Source organism: Chelonia mydas, chromosome 24 (assembly GCF_015237465.2).
Source record: "Chelonia mydas isolate rCheMyd1 chromosome 24, rCheMyd1.pri.v2, whole genome shotgun sequence".
In the NCBI taxonomy this organism is placed as follows: domain Eukaryota; kingdom Metazoa; phylum Chordata; order Testudines; family Cheloniidae; genus Chelonia; species Chelonia mydas.
Genome location: NC_051264.2, coordinates 11116819 through 11127602, shown reverse-complemented (window position 1 = coordinate 11127602; position 10784 = coordinate 11116819).

Here is a 10784-nt window from a genome sequence, read left to right as displayed (position 1 = left end):
TCGTTACTGTGTGAAACACAATAATGAATTCAATAGACCTAGTCTGACCTAGTCTGAGAGTTCCTATGTTCTTATTCTGGAAGTAGCAATTTTAGATGCAGATCTGAAATTGGGGTAAGTTATCATAGCTCCACTGAAGTCAGTGTAACTGAGCCAATTTAACCCAGCTCACAACTGGTCCTTAGTATTTTATCCTGAAAAAATAATATTTATTTGCCGTTCATTCATTAGCAAGTATTGCTGCCTCACAAGTTTGACAAACAAAAATTCCATGAAGGCCCCTTTAGGTCCCTCTGACACAGTAAATTAAACAGAGCCCTTAAGTGAGGGTGAAGAAAACATTGACACTCACTTGAAGTCTTCTTACAAAGCAGTTTGAAAGGGTCTTAGTGTCAATGAGAATGAAGCCCTCCGTGTTCTAGTCCTTTCATGCATACATACCATTCTTTTGTTTTCAACTTTGCTATATCAGTTGTATAGTGGAGAAGTAGTTTCATCCGTGGCATAAGTTGAACTTTGCCTCATTTGATTCTGACTGGGATGAACCTAGCACCTTAAAATGGTTGCAAATAGGACTTGATTGTCAAACTTTACAGCTGTAATGAAGAACCAAAAACATCTGGTGTGAAATGCATCACCTTGGAGCCAGTGATGGATTGCAGACCTTCTTGAAACTCTTGAAATATATCCTCTCTACTTTGCATTCTTTTTGTCTCATGCTGTGTACTCCTCTTCTTACTCACATTAAAGTCATTCTGAATCATAATACCAGCCTTCTGCTTTTCCTTTCTGCTCCATGCCTTATGTACCAAGCACTGTGGCCCAAGTTCACAGAGCTCCTTAGATGCCTAACGCCTCCTGAAATCACTGTGAGCGTGGCACCTAAGGCCATGTCTGCACTACAAAGTTAAGTCGACACACGACCACCGCTATGAATATAGTGCTGTTGCATTTCCACACTCTGCTCCTTGTGTCGGCAGAGCATCGATACAGTAGCAAATCTTGCATTGGCACAGACAACAGCGCACAGTGGGTGGCTATCCCACGGTGCAAGCGGCCCCAGGGTGTTTCGGGAAGGGCTTGCAATGCCTCATTAAGGTCGGCTCAGTGTCACATGATGCAGGTTTCTCAATCGCATCATTCCATAGGCATCCTACTAGTTTCCAGCTGCTTTTCAACTGCCCTGGTAACCTTCGAGCCATCCATCCGTGTCAGAAAGCATGGGTCCTGCACGGCTCTGCAGTATCGTCCTGTGGGTAATGAACACAATGGTATGAGAGGAGCACAATGCGGAGGGTGGGGGGCTAGACACCACTTCTCTGAACTCCTCTCCCACCTGATAGAGGCGGCATGTCTGTGGAGCTGCACCAAAACCAACTCTTGGCCTCCTGCTCTGCCTGCTGTGCCTGCCGCAGCTGTTTTATTCTTACTCTGCATTGCTGCGTTTCGCCGTCACGGCCCTTCTCCTCCACGCCCGGAGTAACTTTCTGTGGCTGGAGCGGAGCTGTGCCTGCTCCGCCTCCTCTCCCCACACACCCAGGAGACCCACCATCTCCCGTGTACGCCAGGCGGGAACGTGTTTGCTGCCTGGAGCCCCCATGCTCAGCTGGGCAGTAGCTATGTGAGCTCTCCACACCGAGCAAACGGGAAGAGCAAGTTCAAAATTTCCCGGGACTTTAACAGGGGAGGGGCACACGCCTGTGTACCTGGCTGCAGGACAGCAAAGTTCAAAATGGTGTCCAGAGTGGTCATGGTGGGCATTGTGGGATACCTCCTGGAGGCCACTTGGGTGATGTAAGCAACACAGTGTCTACACTGACACTACTTCGATCTAACGACATCGCCCTTAGATCTACACCTCTTATCAAGGTGGTTTTATTATGTTGGCGTAGCAGGCAAGCTGAAGTAGGGGGAGGAGCATTGCAATGTGTACACCTCTATTCTTTGGTCGAAGTAGTGTAGACATGGCCTAAATATCTTTGTGACTCTGGCCTGTGTGTAAACATTCGCTCCAAGGCGCCAGGGCCTGTGCACTACTTAAGTCCCACTTGAGCCCTGTAGTGAGAAGAGAACCAGGTCTGGCAAAATTCAGAAAATTGTAAGAGAGGCATTACCCCAGTGCTTTCCCTCTTTGTACGACCTAAACCAAATAGGGTGTTGGCTCTTTTTCTTCTTCAGAACATATAGATCAGGGGTCTCAAAGTCCCGGACCGTGGGTCATCTGTGGGTGGCCCAAGAACCTCCCCACTGCAGCCCGCAGAGGACAGACGCAGGCAGACAGGGTACTGCAAAGACTAAACAAACTAGTCCAAAGAAGTGTCTCTCCCTTAGTGAAGCCCCAGGGAAGGACAGCATGTAATAATGTGAGGGGGCTGTTGGCCCCTATTGACACTTAGTGGGGGGTTGATTGGTGCTCTCTGAACACCAGGTGGAAGCTGAAGGGCCAAAGAGGAGCCGAGTCGGGATCCTGAAACTGTCAGGTCCCCAGGGTCAATGGGGAGAAGTTGGCACTCCAAATCTGCCATATTCACATGCAGGATCATAGGTGACTGGTAACTGCAGATAGTTGGGGGTGGGGGGAGGACACTGGGGGGCCCCACCACCACTACCACAGCTACATTTACTTCCTGGTTACCAACAAAGCATCCTCCAGCATCAGCCTCTTGAGCATGGGTCCCCCCGACCATGTTGACCACACTTAAGGCCAGCCCTCCCAGAGTCGTCCTGAGGGAATATGGCACCCTGAGTGAACTTGTATTTTGGCATCCTTACTCCTGCAGCTCTCCCCACCCGCCACATTGCCCCTGCCTGCCGCTGCCTCCACTGTCCCCCACTGATCACCCCTGGCCCCCTCTGCCTCCTCCATCACCTCACCCATCATTCCCAGCCCCATCCCCCACATTATCTTTGGCTCCCGCTGCCTCCCCTGTCCTACCCATCACTCCCAGCCCCCATTTCCTCCCCCACACCCCAGTACCACCAGACCCCAATGCCTCCCTCCACAATTCCCCCAACTCCCTGAGCTCTGGGCGCCACCTCGTGGGGTACAGCAGGAGTGCTTCCTGTTGGTGCCTTTCCCAGGCACGTCCCTTCAGCCCAACTCCCATCCTGACAGAAATCTGGGGGGACATGTGACAGATGAGCCACACCTTAGATGACTGGTGCATCCCTAAACTACAGGCGCCCAATCTAAAGGGGAGGACACATGACCACACCTTGTGTCTCGCCTTCTCTGTGCACCCAGCCCAGGGCTGCCAGCCCAGGTTATGTACGGCAGGGGGGCTCTGTCCTTCTCTCCCTGCACCTCCCCCCCTCGGCACGTTCAGCCGCTCTCCCTGGCAACTACGCGGGGAGAGGGACAGAGCTGCTTCTGCCTGAGAGAGACTGTGTGGGAGGCGACAGCAAACCACTCCCTGCCTGGGCTCGGTTGCTGGAAGGGGTGGGGGTCCAGGATAGAGGGAGGACCGCTGCTGTCCCAGCTGCCGGAGACAGGGGCTGAACAAGCAGGAGCCCCCACTGCCCCCAGCATGTTTCTGGCTCATTTTTCCCCTGTGCCCGGCAGCTGAGCTGGCAGCGAGAAGCCCCTGCCCAAGCCCTTCTACGGGGTCAGGGGACAAGTGATCCGGAGCCTCCCCTCCCCGTCCCCTGACAGCCGAGCCCAGGCATCCACCACGGCCTCCCAGCCAGGCTCTCACAGGCAGAAAGGGCTCCATTGCCTTTCCCACGTGGCTGCCAGGGAGAGCGGCTGAACGTGCCGAGTTGGGGAGGCGCAGGGAGAGAAGGACAGAGCCCCCTCTCCCTCCCTGCCCCCACCAGGCCAATCTGGGGGGGGGGGCACTTGACCCCCTCATCGTCCCCCCACACGTCGTCTCTGGTCATAGTTCTGCCCCACTGATTCCATCTTATCTACTAATACACAGTTCCTGGAGAAGGAGACATAATTCATGGCCCTCAAAAAAGAATCTTTGCCCAGACACTGGGCCGTGATGGACTCCCTGTTCGTGACACCATTTGTCCTGCTCCCCGATAATGCAGCTCTGCGCTGGCTCCAGACAATGCAGGACTGAAATGCCTGCCTCACCCAATGGTAATTAGCATTACAGCCGGTCCGCTTCCCTGGAGAACAGATGAAGGTGTGAACATTCAATGAGTGCAACGATAGGTCCACTCAAAGAGGGAGGTATGAGAAGGAGTGTACGACCCCTCTAAGGGGTCAGCCTGACGCTCCCAAATAGAACAGCCTGGGTGCAATGAAGAGGACTCCCTGCTCCACCATAGGGACTAGTCAAACAGCAAGAGGAAACTGAGCAAGCGAGAGGACACGAGAAGCAGAACAGCCTGTACTAGGGGGTGATCTCCCTCCAGCTCTGGAAGGTTAGCCTGAGCAGGCACAGGAACTTTGTGTCCCCTTTCTTTTACAGGATCCAAAGCTAGATCTGGAGATAATGGCTTTAGGTTTCTTGTTACATGTGCTCCCGCCCTGGGGCTTCATACAGGGAAACACACTTCTTTAGACTAGAATCATAGAATATCAGGGTTGGAAGGGACCTCGGGAAGATCATCTAGTTCAACCCCCTGCTCAAAGCAGGACCAATCCCCAATTTTTGCCCCAGATCCCTAAATGGGCCCCTCAAGGATTGACCTCACAACCCTGGGTTTAGCAGGCCAAGGCTCAAACCACTGAGCTATCCCTCCCCCCTAGTGAGTTTCCAGCTGATGAAAGACTGATGGAGCAAGTATGCTCTTATTTAAAACTAAATATTTATTAGATTTAAGCACACACACACACATAAGCAATAGCTTTAGAACATCCCAGACAATTACCAAAAATCTGAGAAGGTATCTAATAGTAATTAGCAGCAGGTCAGCAATAGCTGGACACTTCCCCAGTGGGGAGTATGCTCTCAGGAAAAGGTGTCCCGAGATAGCTTCAGAGAACTGCTCCAAAGTACACTCTACGATCCATGGTGACAGGGTTCAGCGGGGCAGCCGTGTTAGTCTGTATCAGAAAAAAAAAGAGGAGTCCTTGTGGCACCTTAGAGACTATCAAATGTATCTGGGTATAAACTTTCATGGGCTAAACCCACTTCATCAGATCCATGCAGTGGGAAATACAGTAGGAAGTTATATATATGCAGGTTTCAGAGTAACAGCCGTGTTAGTCTGTATTCGCAAAAAGAAAAGGAGTACTTGTGGCACCTTAGAGACTAACCAATTTATATGAGCATAAGCTTTCGTGAGCTACAGCTCACTTCATCGGATGCATACTGTGGAAAATACAGAAGATGTTTTTATACACACAAACCATGAAAAAATGGGTGTTTATCACTACAAAAGGTTTTCTCTCCCCCCACCCTACTCTCCTGCTGGTAATAGCTTATCTAAAGTGATCACTCTCCTTACAATGTGTATGATAATCAAGGTGGGCCATTTCCAGCACAAATCCAGGTTTTCTCCCCACCCCCCACCTCCCCCCCCACACACACACACAAACCCACTCTCCTGTTGGTAATAGCTTATCTAAAATGATCACTCTCCTTGCAATGTGTATGATAATAATATATATGCAGAGAACATAAAACAGGGGGGTTGTCATACCAACTCTAATGAGACAAATCAATTAAGGTGGGCTATTATCAGCAGGAGAAAAAAAACTTTTGTAGTGATAATCAGGATAGCCCATTTCAAACAGTTGACAAGAAGGTGTGAGTAACAGTCGGGGAAAAATTAGCATGGGGAAATAGTTTTTACTTTGTGTCATGACCCATCCACTCCCAGTCTTTATTCAAGCCCAATTGAACGGTGTCCAGTTTGCAAATTCATTCCAGTTCTGCAGTTTCTCATTGGAGTCTGTTTCTGAAGGTTTTTTGTTGAAGAATTGTGACTTTTAGGTCCGAAATTGAGTGTCCAGGGAGGTTGAAGTGTTCTCCGACTGGTTTTTGAATGTTATGATTCTTGACGTCTGATTTGTGTCCATTTCTTCTTTTGCGAAGAGACTGTTTGGTTTGGCCAATGTACATGGCAGAGGGGCATTGCTGGCACATGATGGCATATATCACATTGGTAGATGTGCAGGTGAACGAGCCTCTGATAGTGTGGCTGATGTGATTAGGTCCTATGATGGTGTCCCTTGAAAAGATATGTGGACAGAGTTGGCAACGGGCTTTGTTGCAAGGATAGGTTCTTGGGTTAGTGTTTCTGTTGTGTGGTGTATGCTTGCTGGTGAGTATTTGCTTCCGGTTGGGGGCTGTCTGTAAGCGAGGACTGGCCTGTCTCCCAAGATCTGTGAGAGTGAGGGATCGTCCTTCAGGATAGGTTGTAGATCCTTGATGATGCGCTGGAGAGGTTTCAGTTGGGGGCTGAAGGTGATGGCTAGTGGCGTTCTGTTACTTTCTTTGTTGGGCCTGTCCTGGAGTAGGTGACTTCTGGGTACTCTGCTGGCTCTGTCAATCTGTTTCTTCACTTCTGCAGGTCAGTATTGTAGTTTTAAGAACACTTGATAGAGATCTTGTAGGTTTTTGTCTCTGTCTGAGGAATTGCAGCAAATGCGGTTGTATCTTAGAGCTTGGCTGTAGACAATGGATCGTGTGGTGTGGTCTGGATGAAAGCTGGAGGCATGTAGGTAAGTATAGCAGTCAGTAGGTTTCCGGTATAGGGTGGTGTTTATGTGACCATCGCTTATTAGCACTTTAGTATCCAGGAAGTGGATCTCTTGTGTGGACTGGTCCAGGCTGAGGGTGACGGTGGGATGGAAATTGTTGAAATCATGGTGGAATTCTTCAAGGGCTTCTTTTCCATGGATCCAGATGATGAAGATGTCATCAATGTAATGCAAGTAGAGTAGGGGCGTTAGGGGACGAGAGCTGAGGAACCGTTGTTCTAAGTCAGCCATAAAAATGCTGGCACACTGTGGGACCATGCGGGTACCCATCGCAGTGCCGCTGACTTGAAGGTATACATTGAAGTGGGTTTTAGCCCATGAAAGCTTATACCCAAATAAATTTGTTAGTCTCTAAGGTGCCACAAGTACTCCTCGTTCTTTTTGCTGATACACAGTAACATGGCTACCACTCGGAAACAGGTCACCTTGACATGCAATTCTTTTAATGTGAGTCTTCCAATATCAAACTATTAATATCATAAAAATCTACTGCTTTGGATATGAACAACCTTAATGAGTGTTTGTGATGCGCTTTTGGCAGTGTCCTGGATGCCCAGTGTCCTGAGGAAGTAGAACATCCTCCGGATGTGATGATCCCTCTTTTTTATGCAGCAAACCAGAGCACATACTTTGTTGAAGGTCAGAGAGGGACAAGTTGCAGAGTCCCAAATAAAACCCCAGTTGTCTTGACAATATGTACCCCATATTTACCATTGATCCTGAACCCTCTTGGACCCTTCACATTCTTGGCTTCCAAACAGCTCACTAGGAAAAGATGTTATTGTAACCCTCTTGGTCCCAGGATTTTAGAGAGAAAAGATGGGTGAGGCAATATATTGTTGATGGGATCAGCTTCTGATGGGGAGAGAGACAAGGTTTTGAGCTTACAGAGAGCTCTTCTTCAAGTCTGAGAAATGTATTCAAATGTCACAGCTAAATAGAAGGTGGAACAGATTGTTTACCATAAATAATTAACATCCATTTTAAGGAATCATTCAAAGCCCACCTGTCGGCCTGACAGGTCAGGTATGGCACCTCTTTCATTACAAATTGCACCCTGCATATAAGTTGCGTATAAAGAAGCTAAAAAAACTCACAAGATACTGAACTGATGTTGTCTTTTAATGCAGCCTAATAATGTTCAACCCAGTAAGTAGCATGTGGCATGATAAATCTGACCACATGGTTTTATTTCTGTCTCTGCAACTGACTCCTTCTGTGACCTTCTGCGAAATGTGCCTCTTTTTATTTGCATAGAAAATAAGGAAACAAAAACTTGTGTCAGATGTTAAGTGGTGTCCTTAGAACTCAGGATACCAAAGTACTTCACAAACAGTCATTAAAGTTCTATATATTCAAATGAACTTCCCCCCAGGGTCCTCAGAGGTTTATAGGCCTTGTAGTGCCCTCCACAAGAGTGAATGCCAAATCACAGGGCCTCATGAACAACTCACTGAAGTCAATGGAGAAATACCATTCATTACAGTGTGAATTGAATCAGATGCTTTATGGCAGATGTGCAGAGCATGCAGAATACAGGCTCCCTGACGTTGCAGGGGTTAATGCCAGAATATCCCAAACAAAGACCAGCATGGCTTTGAAAGACCAGACTGGATTCTTGTACATGCTAATGAGGCTCAGTTCCAGCTCCGAATTTGCTTCAGATACATTCCCACTGTAACTCCAAGGAAGTCACGAGAATGATACCAGGAATGTAGTCTGCCCATGAAAATGTTCATATAAAAGAAACCTGCACGTTGTACTTTGCCTGAGAGGTTGAGATTACACTAATGAACATAAACACTGAGGAAACAATTAAATAAATTGAAAGAGTCACAACAAAGAGTCCAACAAAATGTGTTTTGTAACTAATAAGGACCTCCTGCACAAATGTTGTCTTTGATCCTCCAGGCAGTTTCAGAAACTGTATAAAAGCTCCTGCCACACAGGGATCTTCTAACCTCTTCTCTTCACTTACTCTCCTCGGTGACCTGGGTAAGTCTGATTTCAATCAATCTCTTGTTAACTGTTGAGGTGTCACATTAGTAATGTTTTCAATTCAGGCCTGAATCTTCTCTGTTGTCTCTGTGATTCTCAGCACTTGTGAGGAGTTTTTTCATAACTTTATGTAGTTAAGTTGCAGGCATTAGCAGATTCATGCTTTAGAAGTGAAGGGTGGGATTTGCAGAGCCACATATGTGTTTCCAACACCGAGTTCCTATGACTCCTCACCAGAGACAGGAAATTGGAATCCCTTTGGTAGCTCTGAATAATCTCACAGTGCAGCTTTCATTGAGTCATTTTGGGAAGAAACTACCACACTTTCTTCCATAAGGGGCCATTTCAGTGTTCTACTTCAGTCGGAAATGGCTCGTACTCAATACTGTTTCAGACAGGACAACGGATTCAATAGATCACCGGTCTGCTCCAGTCTGACAGTTCCTATGTTCTTCTGTGTGCAGGTAGCAATTTTAGATGCAGATCTTAGAGTGGGGTAAATTACCATAGCTCCACTGATGTCAGTGTAACTGAGCCGATTTAATCCAGCTCATAATCTGGTCCTTAGTATTTTGTACAGAAAAAAGAATATTCATTTGCCATTCATTCAGTCGCAAGCATTGCTGTCTCGCAAGTTTGACAAACGAAAACACCACAGTCTGCTTACGAAGAGAAGTGGTCCGACTGCTGAGGCAAAATCCGCACTAGGAAACTAACATTATGAACTTTGTCCTTGACATACTTTGTATAAACATTTTGTAAAAGGGAATAAATATCTCATTCATGCAAGGTAAAAATGGCCTATTACATATGTGTAATCTACGGACAGTATTTTTCAGAGAAAGGATTGAGAGGGGATCAAAGGGTTTGATTGAGAAGGAGGTTAAGAGTGCGTGGAAGAAGAGGATTAGGAGGATGAAATGGGAGGCAACACGTAGCCAGCAACTGAGGGTCTACGTCATCATTTCCCTGCTCTCTCACTCTTTCTCCACTGAGCTTTGACCCATTTATTCCACCAACTCCCATGCATTATACAGTAGAACCTCACAGTTACGGGAATGGAGGTCTTTCATAACTCTGAAATGTTCGTAATTCTGAACAAGCCATTATGGGATGCTCCTGAGGGCAGACTGCTCAGAGTGGGGGCTCACAGCTCTGCAGTAGTGGCCTGGTGAGTGGGGATAGAGCAGGCAGCTGGTTCTAGCCGCCTAGCAAGCGTGGTGAATGAGGCACCCTGGGGCACCAGAGCGTCGCATGCAAGCAGGAGCTCGGCTCCGACTCCAGCAGCTTCCACTCCAGGCCAAGTTTCAGTAGCACCTCGGGAAATTTCTTTCCTGTGTTCTGAACTTGCAAGCTTGTTCCCCTCCCAGCTGGAGGCAGGGAGAGGGGAAAACAGCATTCACCACCTCCTACCTGTAAGTGGTTGCCCTGCACCGTGGCAAGTATGGAGTGGGCTAGGATAGGCAGCTCAGATGTGCCTAACTTTAAGATGCAATACAGGCACCGTACAGTATTTGCTGGTTTCTTTGTTTGTTTGCTTGTTTTTGGCTTTGTTGCTGCCTGATAGCTTACTTCCGGTTCCCCATGGTGTCCAGTTGACCGGTTAGTCTGTAACTCTGGTGTTCGTATCTTTAAGGTTCTACTGTATTGACTCTTTTCTCTTCTGTGTGTTTCAGGTTTACCTCCAACACAGAAAGATGACTTTTGACGAAAACTTTAGTGATGAATTGTATTATAAGCCCTACTATTATGGGGGCTGGGGTGGTTCCAGAGGTTACGGCTACTGTAGGTCATTGTGTTACCCAAGGCCGTACAAGTGTTGTTGGGGCTATCCCAAAGGTTGTTGCTACCCTTATCCTTGCTATTGGGGCAGGGGGTACGGCTATGGAAAGGGTTGGCCATGTTTCGCCCAGGAGGAATAGACCCAGAATGTGGAAGGACCAGGAAACGGAACACAGGATACAGATTCCCAGATGAGCTTATGGACAATGGCTTTCAAAAATGCAGAGCGACCTCGACTCCCATGGGAGCTGTGAGTGCTCAGCATCTCAGTAAATCTGCCCCATATTAATATTTCCCAGATTACACCTGATGATTGTTTCCTCCACTGCCTTCCATACGCTCT